Source organism: Triticum dicoccoides, chromosome 6A, assembly GCF_002162155.2.
Source record: "Triticum dicoccoides isolate Atlit2015 ecotype Zavitan chromosome 6A, WEW_v2.0, whole genome shotgun sequence".
Classification (NCBI taxonomy): Eukaryota; Viridiplantae; Streptophyta; class Magnoliopsida; order Poales; family Poaceae; genus Triticum; species Triticum dicoccoides.
In genome coordinates this window covers 196,527,764-196,542,071 of record NC_041390.1, presented here as the reverse complement: position 1 = coordinate 196,542,071, position 14,308 = coordinate 196,527,764, and positions in this window count along the sequence as shown.

Below are 14,308 nucleotides of genomic sequence, written 5' to 3'. Positions count from 1 at the left end.
ATAGAGAAGAGTAGGCGATATCTGGTGATCAAAGGGGGGGGGGGGCTTGCCTGGTTGCTCTAGCAAGGAGGACGTGTCGTCAACACGTAGTCGAACTGGGGGTCGCCGACACTCTTAGGGTCTACCGAAAAGAAGTAACGGAGGGGAACACAGTAAATAACAGGGCAATCAAAGTATAACATGGCAATACACGATGCTAGGTATGCCCTAACGCGGTAGGAGGTGATACCGACGAAGGGGGGAAACATCCGGGAAAGTATTCCCGGTGTTTCACGTTTTTGGACAGATGAACCGGAGGGGAAAAGTTGCGTGTTTGCTATGCTAGGGACACGTGGCAGACGAACGGACTGCGTATTTGAATCATCTCGAAATTCTGAGCAACTTTCATGTACAAAGTTTTTCCATCCGAGCTACGGTTTATTTTATATTAATTTTAAAAGATTTAAATCAATTTTAGGATTTATTTAATTATTTAAATCAACATTATCCAGAATAGTGTTTGATGACGTCATCATGACGTCAACATGATGTCAGCAGTCAAATAGTCAGTTAACTAAGTCAAACTGACATGTGGGTCCCACTTTCATACACTGTTTAATTAAATAGCAATTAATTAAGTTAATTAGTGATTAGATTTATCTAATTATGATTAATTAATTCTCTAATTATGATTAGATTAATACTTTAATTAATTATTATTTAATTTTTAAACTTATTTTTTAATTCATTTTTTATTAACGTTCTGGGGGCATGGGGCCCAACTAGCAGGGGGCCATATGGCCTAACGGGCTCTGTGCGATAGCGGGCGCCTGGGCAGCGGTTAACAGGGGGCTGGGCGGCAGAGCGGGGCGACGGGGTGGGCGCAGGCCACCGGGGTGCGGTGGGGCGCCGACCAGGAGGTGGCGCGGTGCCTGGCAGAGGTGGCCGCGAGCGAGCTGGAGCACGGCGAGACGGGCGACAGCGGGCGCGGGCGAGTACAGGGTCGAGCGGGAGCAGTGTTGCGGGCGCCCAACTGGCGCGAGGGCCGAGCAGGCGCTGGCACGACGTCGGAGGTGGCCGCGGGCACGACAGAGTGAAGCAGCAGGACGGTTGGGGCGGCGGAGCCGCGGCAGCACGGCGAGGGGGAAGGTCGCGGGTCGGATGGCCGCCGGGGGTGCAGCCAAGGGAGTGGGAGGCGGAAGTGGCACGGCAGCAGAGGGGTGGAGCCGGCGCGTCGCGTGGAATGGGGAGCTCGGACGAACAGGGGTGTGGCCGACGCGGGGCATACGGCGCGGGTGCGACAACCGCAGTAGCACGGCAGTAGCAGAGACGCACGAGGCAGTGGGCGAGGCCGGACGCGACTAAAGCGACTAAGCGAGCTCACGGCGAAGGCGAGGCGTGCTCGGACACAGAGCAGGGCGCGGGGCACACACGGGTGTGGACGAGCGTGGACAGGGGAAGGGGAGGACGACCGGGGTCCTCACCGACGTTGGTGAGCAGGGGGGCGTCGAGGAGCGGGGACGTCCGATGGGGAGGAGGTTGAAGACGGGGAGGCGGCGCCGACGGCGAGGGCTACGAGGTCGGGGCAGCGCCGGCGACGGGTGTTGGTGAGCGGCGACGGTGCGGCGCAGATGGGGCCGCGCCGGGGATGGGCGCCGGCGGCGCAGGCGTGGGATTCGGGCGAGGGGTCGCGGGATCGAGGGTCGGGCGCGGGGCGCCGTGTCTCGATCCAAATCCGTGGGGAGGGAGTGGGGAAACAAGGAGGAGTGGGTGCCGTGTGGGGGGTTAGGGTTTGAACGGGGTAGTGGGGGTTAAGTGGTGGGGGTTTGGCCGGCCTAGTCGGGCGGTTGGGGCCAGCTGGGCCACTTGGCCCAGCGGAGGGGGTTTCTGTTTCCTTTTTTTCTTTTATTTATTTTCCTCTCTGTTTTATTTCTAGTTTCTTTTATTTTTAGTTTTTTAAAAATTACCACTAGTACCTAAATTTGTATCTATAAACAAACTACTGTCAGATTAATTCTTAACCCATAATAAAACATTTTAATATTTTATAAAATCCAATAGGCATTTGTTTAATTGTTTTCACTACTGTTTTAATTACTTAAGAGCCCTTAAACATCTTATCAAAGTTTGGTTTCTTCACCAATGTTACATATGCATTATTTGGCTCACTCCGAACATTTTCGTTTTAATATTTGAAAACTTTTATTGTTTGCTTGATTTAGAATTCGAATTTGAATTGTTTTCGAACTAACACGAGATTAGCAATAGTAATCATGGTGACGTGGCATCATTAGTAGAGGGTTACTGTAGCTTAATTATCCGGGCGTCACAAATCTCCTCTACTACAAGAAATCTCGTCCCGAGATTTAAGAGATGGAGTACGGGGAAAGTTCTGGTTACGAAATTCTAACGGATCTTCTCGGTCTTGGTTGCTCTTCTCCAAGAGGTTGATCCATAGCGTTGATGTCTTCAATTCAATGCATACGAGCATCATGATGAAGTCGTCATTCTTCCTTTGGGGTCTCCATCGTACTTACGAAAAAGATACGGGGGAAAACTCATGAAGTACGAAGCTCAAAACATGGTAGGTACCTAGGGGCTATTTCAGTGAACAAGGTATAGAGTCACCTCTCGAGTTGTAATTCGAGAAGTCATCGAGAGTAAGTTAAGAAGGTGAAATAAGGAGTTCCAAGCGGATAGGCAACTGTTTGTCCCCTGAAACGAAATGTGACAGGGGTTCAGAGCAATGGGAAAGTATTGCGTCTGGTACCAGAATAGATCACTAGGAAGGTGGCTCGTGAATTACATACGAGGTCAAGTGCGAGGAACAACCTTAAGAACAGGGGTGTATAGGAGAGTCAGGTTTCGATCCTATGGAACTGTGGGTTATGGGCCCACCATGTGGGTTAAAAGTAGGAAGACGGCGATGTCTTGCACGATCATGCAAGTAAGGCATGTTAGAGGATAGACGGTCATTTATGTTGGCAGCAACATCGGTATCAAGGGCGAGGGACGAAGAGAACCATTTTCCTGCTCGTTGAACGAGGCGGACCAATAGGCAAGGTTCTCGTCCATCGGTGGCTACCGGGATGTCATCAACAGTAGTAACAGGGTCTTGCTGGCAGAATTGTACACCGAGGTGTTTACACAAGCAGGAGAATATTACTGCTTAGATCATATAGATCACAAGAAAGATTAAACCAAACAATGGAAAGGAAAATATGATTATCAGATTAAACAGAACAATGGAAAGGAAAATGTGTTTAAACACATATTTCAAGAGTATATCCTTCCCAAGGACAAGTAGAGCATGATATCCATGACATGTTATAATGTAGAAAACTCTTTAGGTAAGGGGAGAGAAATTTCATGACATTAGCCATACTACGGTGTTTGGATAATTGAGCAGGAAACATTTAGCATTGGGCTTCAAATGTTCTTGTTGAAAATCGGAGTACCATAGACATGCTTCGAGATAGCATTGACATGGTCATCAGATGAAGATCAGACTTTGGAAACACAAAGGATCCATCAGGAATAACTTGTAGAATAAGTTTTACAATTTCCTCATGGAAGAATGGACAATCTTGCTGAAAAGGAAACAGTAACAATACCTCAGACTCAGGATGCCTGAGAAGAAATGTGCAACACAAATTGATGAGATGCCATTGTAAGATTCTCGGGAAATGATATATGAAATCAAGTTCCGAAACAAGAGTTCATCATTAAACCATGGAGAGGATGAGGATGTGGCTGATGGAATCAACGAAAAATACATCAAGATTTCCAATAAAATGGATTTCCACAATTATGTGAACAAGGAGATAACATTTGTCAGAACGAATAATATAATGAGGTATGCTCGAGGAAAACATACACAATTAAACATTGGTTGAAAAGTGCACCCGAAATATGGGCTTAGGTAGTACGATCAATGTTAGAATGGTGATTCGATAACCAATGGTCTAAGAATGAAATATCGACCATTAACTTCAAAGCAATAGTGTTGCTAGAAATTTTGAAGTGGCCCATCATAGTTCAATTGTCAGTTTTCTGGTTAGAAACACACGGGGACCAAGGAATGAACGGATATGGTGAGAAGTATTACATGCACCAATAATTCATAAGAGGTGGTGAAATCCTCACGACATTCTTGACATAAACGATGGTAATACTCCAAGGTAGAGCATAACATAAGTCAGATAGAAAGGAACTTGAGGTACAACGCAAAACTAGAACAAGTTTTGTGTGGGAAGGGAAATCAAGCATGTTGTCGATGTTAACACAAATCATCAAGGGCAAGGATGGTATTTCTCAACATGAATTCAACTGATATCTTGGAAGAGCTCAGAATGTTGATGATGATCATGACAAATTTTGTCGAAAGGCTCCACGAAGAAGCAATTGAACAATGGCTACATCAAGCAACATGACTAATGCAGCGAAAGATTATTGGAACCACGGATATATCACCAACCCAGAATCAAGCTTGCTGTTAGAGGTGAAATGATAAGACAAGGAAGATCGATGTAAGCTTAGCTCATCGCCGAAAGTGGTGCTCCAGGAATAAGGCTCAGGTAGCACAGTTAAAGTTAGCACGATATTGATATAGTTGATCAGGCTAGAAATGAAGTGGTCGAGTACAAACTCGTAAGTAAAGAAGATTACTAATAGTTGTTTAATCGTGATGCAGACTCAATTCAGTTATCGGTGTCCTTGAGTGTTTAATGACTCAGGGCCCGTGAAAAAAATGGAATTAGTGAGATTGTAGTACTTGATGGAGAATTCATAAGAAGTTATGCAGTTCCGTCATAATCTCGAGATACCAGGGTGTAATACTCGATGAAAGATCAAAGTAAAGGTTGGACATGTGTATTGACCCATAGAAGACAAGTGCTTAAACTTGCCCGAGAAATGGGATCAAAGAAGAACATATGGTCAGAACCATGATTGCAAAGGATCAATTCACTGATACCAAAGGATATTATATCAAGGAAATAGTTATTATTGCAAGAAGCTTCTATGGTAGGATCTACATCGTGTCCATGGGCATGAACACAAAGTTCAAGGTCGACTCCCACTTCTTCAATGTACAACCTTCCATTCACCTCTCGCTTTTTTCGAAAATGACAATAGTTGTTGAAAGTTTTACTTGGTGCAATACCAGATAAGTATGACCCGTGAAATCTTTCGGGTTCACACAGATTAGGGAAGGCATAGGTTCAACCCATCGGGGCATCGTAGAAACATATACCACAAACTTTAGGAGTAAATAACACAAGCTCGAAAGTAGAGCATGGTTGACAAAGCAGAGGATACAATTTACCAAAAGCATTATGTATCCGAGGAAAGGCTCACAGGTTTATGGAATATGAAGGATGCAGTCGGATAAAATCCAACAGAGGATCTGGTGGTCCACAAGGGATCCGACGTGAGCATCGGTACTCAACCAGAGGAAGAAATAATGCAAAGGAATTATGAGTTCCAAGACAAGGATTTACAAGCAATGCTCTGATTAGGGATGGATAAGTTAAATAGCCTTAGGGGTACAATCGATGGCAATTTGGTTGGTCGAGATCCAGCTCATGTTTAAAATGACGTCTGAGCCAGAAGGATGACTTCTAGGATCTAATTGAGGATTGCGAGCATTCACAACGTGTTGAATCAATAGACTCAAAATGATGATGACAAGGGATGCCAATAAAATTACGAGACTTATGGGTTTAACCATAGTGCAAGCCAGCAAGAATTTTAAGAGCAATAGGCTGCTCAGGATTTTCGGAAGATCGAATGGGATTTCGAAGACTTTTGTGAAACACATGAACAACTAGGAATGAGCGGACACTTAGTAAGTGCGAGGAATTATCCGTAGGGGTATTGATGCAGAAAAGAGCTGCAAGCAGTAGACACAAAGCATTCTCGGAATATTGGAGAACTTTTCAGGGTATCAAGTAATAACAAGGGCAACTGGGTACGAAGGTATAAGTGACAAGTGTAAGTGGTTATCCTTAAGGATTTATCGGTGGCCGAGAATAGCAAAAGCAGTGGTCACAAAGTCTCGATAGAACACCAGAGAGTATCTTTAGAATCTTCTGGTGCAATAGGCGATCATCTATGATAAGGGGCTCTCCGGGAGAAAGTAGTTACGAGAACCTAGAGTTAGAGTTAGTAAATTCATTTTAACCCGAATAGAAGAGAGATAAGAGTCCCAGAGTATAGACGAGGAGTAAAAGATCCTAATACCACCCAATGGCGACGTGGGCCCGTAGGCCACACAACCATGTTAGTAAAAGTTTTGTAATGAGTACACTCAACTTCGGCCAAGGAGTTCGAAAGGGGGATTCCTACAGGCAGTTGGCTCTGATACCAACTTGTGATGCCCCCGATTCAATCGTACACTAATCATACACGCAAACGTGTATGATCAAGATCAGGGACTCACGGAAAGATATCACAACACAACTCTATAAATAAAATAAGTCATACAAGCTTCATATTACAAGCCAGGGGCCTCGAAGGATCGAATACAAGAGCTCGATCATAGATGAGTCAGCGGAAGCAACAATATCTGAGTATAGACATAAGTTAAACAAGTTTGCCTTAAGAAGGCTAGCACAAACTAGGATACATATCGAAAGAGGCGCAGGCCTCCTGCCTGGGATCCTCCTAAACTACTCCTGGTCGTCGTCAGCGGGCTGCACGTAGTAGTAGGAAACTCCAGTGTAGTAGGAGTCGTCATCGACGGTGGCGTCTGGCTCCTGGGCTCCATCGCCTGGTCGCAGCAATCGGGTATAGAAAGGGGAAAAAGGGGAAGCAAAGCAACCATGAGTACTCATCCAAAGTACTCGCAAGCAAGGAGCTACACTACATATGTATGCATTGGTATCAAATGGAATAAGGGTAGTATATGTGGACTAAACTGCAGAATGCCGGAATAACAGGGGGATAGCTAGTCCTATCAAAGACTACGCTTCTCGCCACCTCCATCTTGCAGCATGTAGAAGAGAGCAGAAGGTAAGTTCACCAAGTAGCATCGTGTAGCATAATCCTAACTGATGATCCTCCCCTTGTCGCCCTGTTAGAGAGCGACCGCCGGGTTGTATATGGCACTTGGAAGGGTGTGTTTTATTAAGTATCCAGTTCTAGTTGTCATAAGGTCAAGGTAAAACTCCAAGTCGTCCTGTTACCGAAGATCACGACTATTCGAATAGATTAAAAGTCCTCGAAGGCTCGAATACAAGAGCTCGATCATAGGCGAGTCAGCGGAAGCAACAATATCTGAGTACAGACATAAGTTAAACAAGTTTGCCTTAAGAAGGCTAGCACAAACTGGGATACAGATCGAAAGAGGCGCAGGCCTCCTGCCTGGGATCCTCCTAAACTACTCCTGGTCGTCGTCAGCGGGCTGCTCGTAGTAGTAGGCACCTCCAGTGTAGTAGGAGTCGTCGCCGACGATGGCGTCTAGCTCCTTGGCTCCATAGTTTGGTCGCAGCAATCGGGTATAGAAAGGGGAAAAAGGGGAAGCAAAGCAACCGTGAGTACTCATCCAAAGTACTCACAAGCAAGGAGCTACACTACATATGTATGCATTGGTATCAAATGGAATAAGGGTAGTATATGTGGACTGAACTGCAGAATGCCGGAATAAGAGGGGGATAGCTAGTCCTATCGAAGACTAAGCTTCTGGCCACCTCCATCTTGCAGCATGTAGAAGAGAGCAGAAGGTAAGTTCACCAAGTAGCATCGTGTAGCATAATCCTAACTGATGATCCTCCCCTCGTCGCCCTATTAGAGAGCGACCACCGGGTTGTATCTGGCACTTGGAAGGGTGTGTTTTATTAAGCATCCAGTTCTAGTTGTCATAAGGTCAAAGTACAACTCCAAGTCATCCTGTTACCGAAGATCACGGCTATTCGAATAGATTAACTTCCCTGCAGGGGTGCACCACATTTCCCAACACACTCGATCCCCTTTGTCCAGACACACTTTTCTGGGTCATGCCCGGCCTCGGAAGATCAACACGTCGCAGCCCTTCCTAGAAACAGCAGAGAGGTCAGCACGCCGGTCTAAATCCTATGGCGCAGGGGTCTGGGCCCATCGCCCAGTGCACACCTGCACATTGCGTACGCGGCTGGAGAGCAGACCTAGCAACCTCCATTACAAAGGAAGTTGCGTTACGCGATCCAAACCCACACGCGCCGCTCAGTCGCTGACGTCACGAAGGCTTCGGCTGATACCACGACGTCGAGTGCCCATAACTGTTCCAGCGTAGTTGGTTAGTGCGTATAGGCCAGTAGCCAGACTCAGATCAAATACCAAGATCTCGTTAAGCGTGTTAAGTATCCGCAAACACTGACCAGGGCCAAGCCCACCTCTTTCCTAGGTGGTCTCAACCTGCCCTGTCGCTCCGCCACAAAGTAACAGTCGGGGGCCGTCAGGAACCCAGGCCCACCTCTACCGGGATGAAGCCACCTGCCCCTTCAACCCCCATCTCCGAATAGTATCATAAGTAATGTAACAGTATAAAGTATATAGCATATGCCCGTGATCACCTCCCGAGTGATCACGGCCCAGTAGTATAGCATGGCAGACGGACAAGAGTGTCGGGCCACTGATGGAACACTAGCATCCTATACTAAGCAGTAGGATAGCAGCTAAGGGTAACAATTGTAGAAACAATGACAGGCTATGCATCAGAATAAGATTAACGGAAAGCAGTAACATGCTACACTACTCTAATGCAACCAGTATAGAGAAGAGTAGGTGATATCTGGTGATCAAAGGGGAGTCTTGCCTGGTTACTCTGGCAAGGAGGACGTCTCGTCAACACCGTAGTCGAACTGGGGGGTCGCCGGCAGTCTCGGGGTCTACCGGAAAGAAGTAACGGAGGGGAACACAGTAAATAACAGAGCAATCAAAGTATAGCATGGAAATACACGGTGCTAGGTATGCCCTAACGCGGTAGGAGGTGATACCGGCGAAGGGGGGAAACATCCGAGAAAGTATTCCCGGTGTTTCGCGTTTTCGGATAGATGAACCGAAGGGGAAAAGTTGCGTGTTCGCTATGCTAGGGACATGTGGCGGACAAACGAACTACGTATTCGGATTCGTCTCGAAATTCTGAGCAACTTTCATGTACAAAGTTTTTCCATCCGAGCTACCATTTATTTTATATTAATTTTAAAAGATTTAAATCAATTTTAGGATTTATTTAATTATTTAAATCAACATTATTCAGAATAGTGTTTGATGACGTCAACATGATGTCAGCGGTCAAACAGTTAGTTGACTAAGTCAAACTAACATGTGGGTCCCACTGTCATACACTTTTTAATTAAATAGCAATTAATTAGGTTAATTAGTGATTAGATTAATCCAATTATGATTAATTAATTCTCCAATTATGATTAGATTAATTCTTTAATTAATTTAGTTAATTAATTATTAATTAATTAACTTATTTTTTAATTAATTTTTTTATTAATGTTCAGGGGGCATGGGGCCCAACTGGCAGGTGGCCATTTGGCCTAACGGGCTTTGTGTGATAGCGGGCGCCTGGGCAGTGGTTAACAGGGGGCTGGGCGGCAGAGCGGGGAGACGGGGCGGGCGCAGGCCACCGAGGTGTGGTGGGGAGCCGACCAGGGGGTGGCGCGGTGCCTGGCAGAGGTCGCCGCGGGCGAGCTGGAGCATGGCGAGACGGGCGACAACGAGCGCGAGCGAGCACGTGGTCGAGCAGGAGCGGTGCTGCGGGCACCGAACCGACGCGAGGGCCGAGCAGGCGCTAGCACGACGTCGGAGGTGGCCGCGGGCACGGCAGAGCGAAGCAGCAGCGCGGTTGGGGCGGCGGAGGCGCGGCAACATGGCGAGGGGGAGGGTCGCGGGTCGGATGGCCGCCGGGGGTGCAGCCAAGGGAGTGGGAGGTGGAAGTGGCACGACAGCAAAGGGGTGGAGTCGGCGCGTCGCGTCGCGTGGGGAGCTCAGGCGAACAGGGGTGTGGCCGACGCGGGGCGTACGGTGCGGCTGCGGCAACCGCAGTAGCACGGCAGCAGCAGAGACGCACGAGGCAGTGAGCGAGGCCGGACGCGACGGAAGCGACTAAGCGAGCTCACGGCGAAGGCGAGGCGCGCTCAGACACAGAGCAGGGCGCGGGGACGCACGGGTGAGGACGAGCGTGGACAGGGGAAGGGGAGGACGACCGGGGTCCTCACCGGCGTTGGTGAGCAGGGGGGCATCAAGGAGCGGGGACGTCCGATGGGGAGGAGGTTGAAGACGGGGAGGCAGCACCAACGGCGAGGGCGGGGCAGCGCCGGCTGGTGAGCAGCGATGGTGCGGCGCAGCTGGGGTCGCGCCGACGATGGGCGCCGGCGGCGCAGGCGCGGGATTCGGGCGAGGGGTCGCGGGATCGAGCGTCGGGGGCGGGGCGCCGTGTCTCGATCCAAATCCGTGGGGAGGGAGTGGGCAAACGAGGAGGAGTGGGTGCCGTGTGGGGGGTTAGGGTTTGACCGGTGTAGTCGGGGGTTAAGTGGTGGGTGTTTGGCCGGCCCAGTCGGGCGGTTGGGGCCAGCTGGGCCACTTGGCCCAGCGGAGGTGGTTTCTGTTTCCTTTTTTCATTTATTTATTTTCCTCTCTGTTTTATTTCTAATTTCTTTTTTTTTAGTTTTATAAAAAATACCACTAGTACCTAAATTTGTATATATAAAGAAACTACTGTCAGATTAATTCTTAACCCATAATAAAACATTTTAATATTTTATAAAATCCAATAGGCATTTGTTTATTGTTTTCACTACTGTTTTTAATTACTTTAGAGCCCTTAAACATCTTATCAAAGTTTGGTTTCTTCACTAATATTACCTACGCATTATTTGGCTCACTCCGAACATTTTTGTTTTAATATTTGAAAACTTTTATTGTTTGCTTGATTTAGAATTCGAATTTGGATCGTTTTCAAACTAATGCGAGATTAGCAATATTAATCGTGGTGACCTGGCATCATTAGTAGAGGGTTACTGTAGCTTAATTGTCCGGGCGTCACAAGGAATTAAGCTTGGGGATGCTTGATATGTCTCCAACGTATCTACAATTTTTGATTGTTCCATGCTATTTTATTATCTGTTTTGGATGTTAATGGGATTATTTATACACTTTTATTTTATTTTGGGGACTAACCTACTAACCCAAGGCCTAGTGCAAATTGCTGTTTTTTTGTCCTATTTCAGTGTTTCGCAGAAAAGGAATATCAAACGGAATCCAAACGGAATGGAACCTGGAGTGGATGTCAAGAAATCAATGAGGAGGCCACGAGGCAGGGGGGCGCGCCTACCCCCCTGGGCGCGCCCTCCCCCCTCGTGGGCCCCTTGCAGCTCCACCGACCTACTTCTTCCTCCTATATATACCCATATACCCCAAAAACATCCAGGAGCACCATGAAACCCTATTTCCACCGCTGAAACCTTCTGTACCCAAGAGATCCCATCTTGGGGCCTTTTCCGGAGCTCCGCCGGAGGGGGAATCGATCATGGAGGGCTTCTACATCAACACCATAGCCTCTCCGATGATGTGTGAGTAGTTTACCTCAGACCTTCGGGTCCATAGTTATTAGCTAAATGGCTTCTTCTCTCTCTTTGGATCTCAATACAATGTTCTCCTCGATCTTCTTGGAGATCTATTTGATGTAACTCTTTTAGCGGTGTGTTTGTCGAGATCTGATGAATTGTGGGTTTATGATCAAGTTTATCTATGAACAATATTTGATTCTTCTCTGAAATATTTTATGTATGATTGGTTATCTTTGCAAGTCTCTTCGAATTATCAGTTTGGTTTGGCCTACTAGATTGATCTTTCTTGCAATGGGAGAAGTGCTTAGCTTTGGGTTCAATCTTGCGGTGTCCTTTCCCAATGACAGCAGGGGCAGCAAGGCACATATTCTATTGTTGCCATCGAGGATAAAAAGATGGGGTTTATATCATATTGCTTGAGTTTATCCCTCTACATCATGTCATCTTGCCTAATGCGTTACTCTGTTCTTATGAACTTAATACTCTAGATGCATACTGGATAGCGGTCGATGTGTGGAGTAATAGTAGTAGATGCAGAATCGTTTCGGTCTACTTGTCGCAGACGTGATGCCTATATACATGATCATGCCTAGATATTCTCATAATTATGCACTTTTCTATCAATTGCTCGACAGTAATTTGTTCACCCACCGTAATATTTATGCTATCTTGAGAGAAGCCACTAGTGAAACCTATGGCCCCGGGGTCTATTCTCCATTATATTAGTCTCCCGTCAACTAGCTATTTCTGGCGCCGTTTATTTTGCAATCTTTATATTCCAATCTATATCATAAAAATACCAAAAATATTTATCTTATTATTATTATTATTATTATTATTATTATTATTATTATTATTATTATTATTATTATTATTATTATTATTATTATCTCTATCACATCTCGCTCTCGTAAGTGACCGTGAAGGGATTGACAACCCCTTTATTGCGTTGGTTGCGAGGTTCTTATTTGTTTGTGCAGGTACGTCAGACTTGCGTGTAGTCTCCTACTGGATTGATACCTTGGTTCTCAAAAACTGAGGGAAATACTTATGCTACTTTGCTGCATCACCCTTTCCTCTTCAAGGGAAAACCAACGCAGTGCTCAAGAGGTAGCATATGGGCCTTCATGATTTGACACCACCCATGAATATGTATCTTTTCACCTCCAAGGGGAATGGAGTAGGTCGACATAAACATCATGTTGTGACCAAGCGCAAGTCTGACCGGACCATGGTCAGGCGTCTGTATCGGAACAATAGAACTGGGCAGTTTCTGTTTCAAGAAGATCACAACTGTAAAACTGTTTATAAGCAAGAGTTTATGAACGACACATATAAGAGAAAACATCTCGTACTATAAGTTTCTCGACACGGTTGGACCTGTTCAACGACTGCAGCATAGGCACAAATATCCCACGTGGCCTTCCACCATTGAAATGCCCCACAAGGACCTCAAGACGATCAACAAGATGTAGGAACTTGTGGATGTCATCCCAGTCAACTTCAGTTCCATCAGTAGCAGTCGAGTTCTTATAGAATAACAAGCGAGTAGCCTGCTTAACTTTGAAAAAACCTACATGTGCCACCAATTATAAGAAATATTAGTTAGAAGTAGCATCTTCGTGAGAGATTCGTTGCTACTTCTAAAGTTAAATTGCGACTAGTTAGACAGAATATGTGGATTAAGAAGTAATCGAGGCAACAAGCAAGAACCAGATACAAAACTAAAATGGATGAACAATTGGAATGACGTCAGGGTGGAAGATCACAGTGAAGATGAGACCAGGTTCTGCTATTTCCATCAACATTCGTGCGCAAACTTTCAGTCCGTAACACTTGAGAAAGTTTATCCAAGTTCAGCCATAAAAAAAGCAGCGATCTTCTTGGTTCATGAACCCAACTTGGAGCTTATATCCATGGCTTGTCTTCAATGTGACCATTAAACTTGTGTATTCAGTTATGGCAAGGACGAGCATCTTGAGTACATGTGTTCTGGCAGAGCAAGGAAAGCACTACAGGAAAAATAATATGAGAACAGAATGTATTCCCTATCCAAATCTAGAAATAATTTCCTCCTTCACGTTAGTGTTGACCATGGTACTAGTACCTTTTACCCAAATATAGCAATCCAAATTTCCAAATTAGTCGACAACATGTTTAAAAAACCCCACCCTCCCGGATAGAGAAGAGCATTCTAGGAACATACTGTGCGTGTTTTAAAATCCTGTTTTATGATGAGAAGGAACAAGTGTGGTGTCTCGCCGAGGGCGCAGAAACCTATAGGGTCCTCGCACTTTGGGCACTGCAAATGAAACACGCTAGATTCAGTAGGAAGAAAAATGCATCAACGACGGTGGCTGCCATCCTAGGATTACCTGCAACCAATGGACTTGGATTTATCGAGGATGGATGAAGAATTCGTACCTGGTTCTCCATGAGAAAACCCTGTGCAATCGCCGAGAGGGGGTTTTCTCTGAACAAGCAGACAAGGGAGAAGGGGATTCAGGCCTAGTGAAATATTGTTGCTTCGTCTGTCCAGCTTACTGCTGAAGCTTGAAAGGTGTTTTTTTTTGTGATTTTACGGCTCACTGGGCATTACTGCGGTGCTACGACCGTGGTGACTCTACCTTGCAGTTGTGCACTCTAATTTGGTGCATGGCATGTGGACCCCGTTGCCGGATGACCCACATATCAGCGAAAGGAAGTAGAAAGGGAGGAGTAACTAGTTACACATAAATATATTTTTGACAAAGAGATACTCCCTCTGTAAA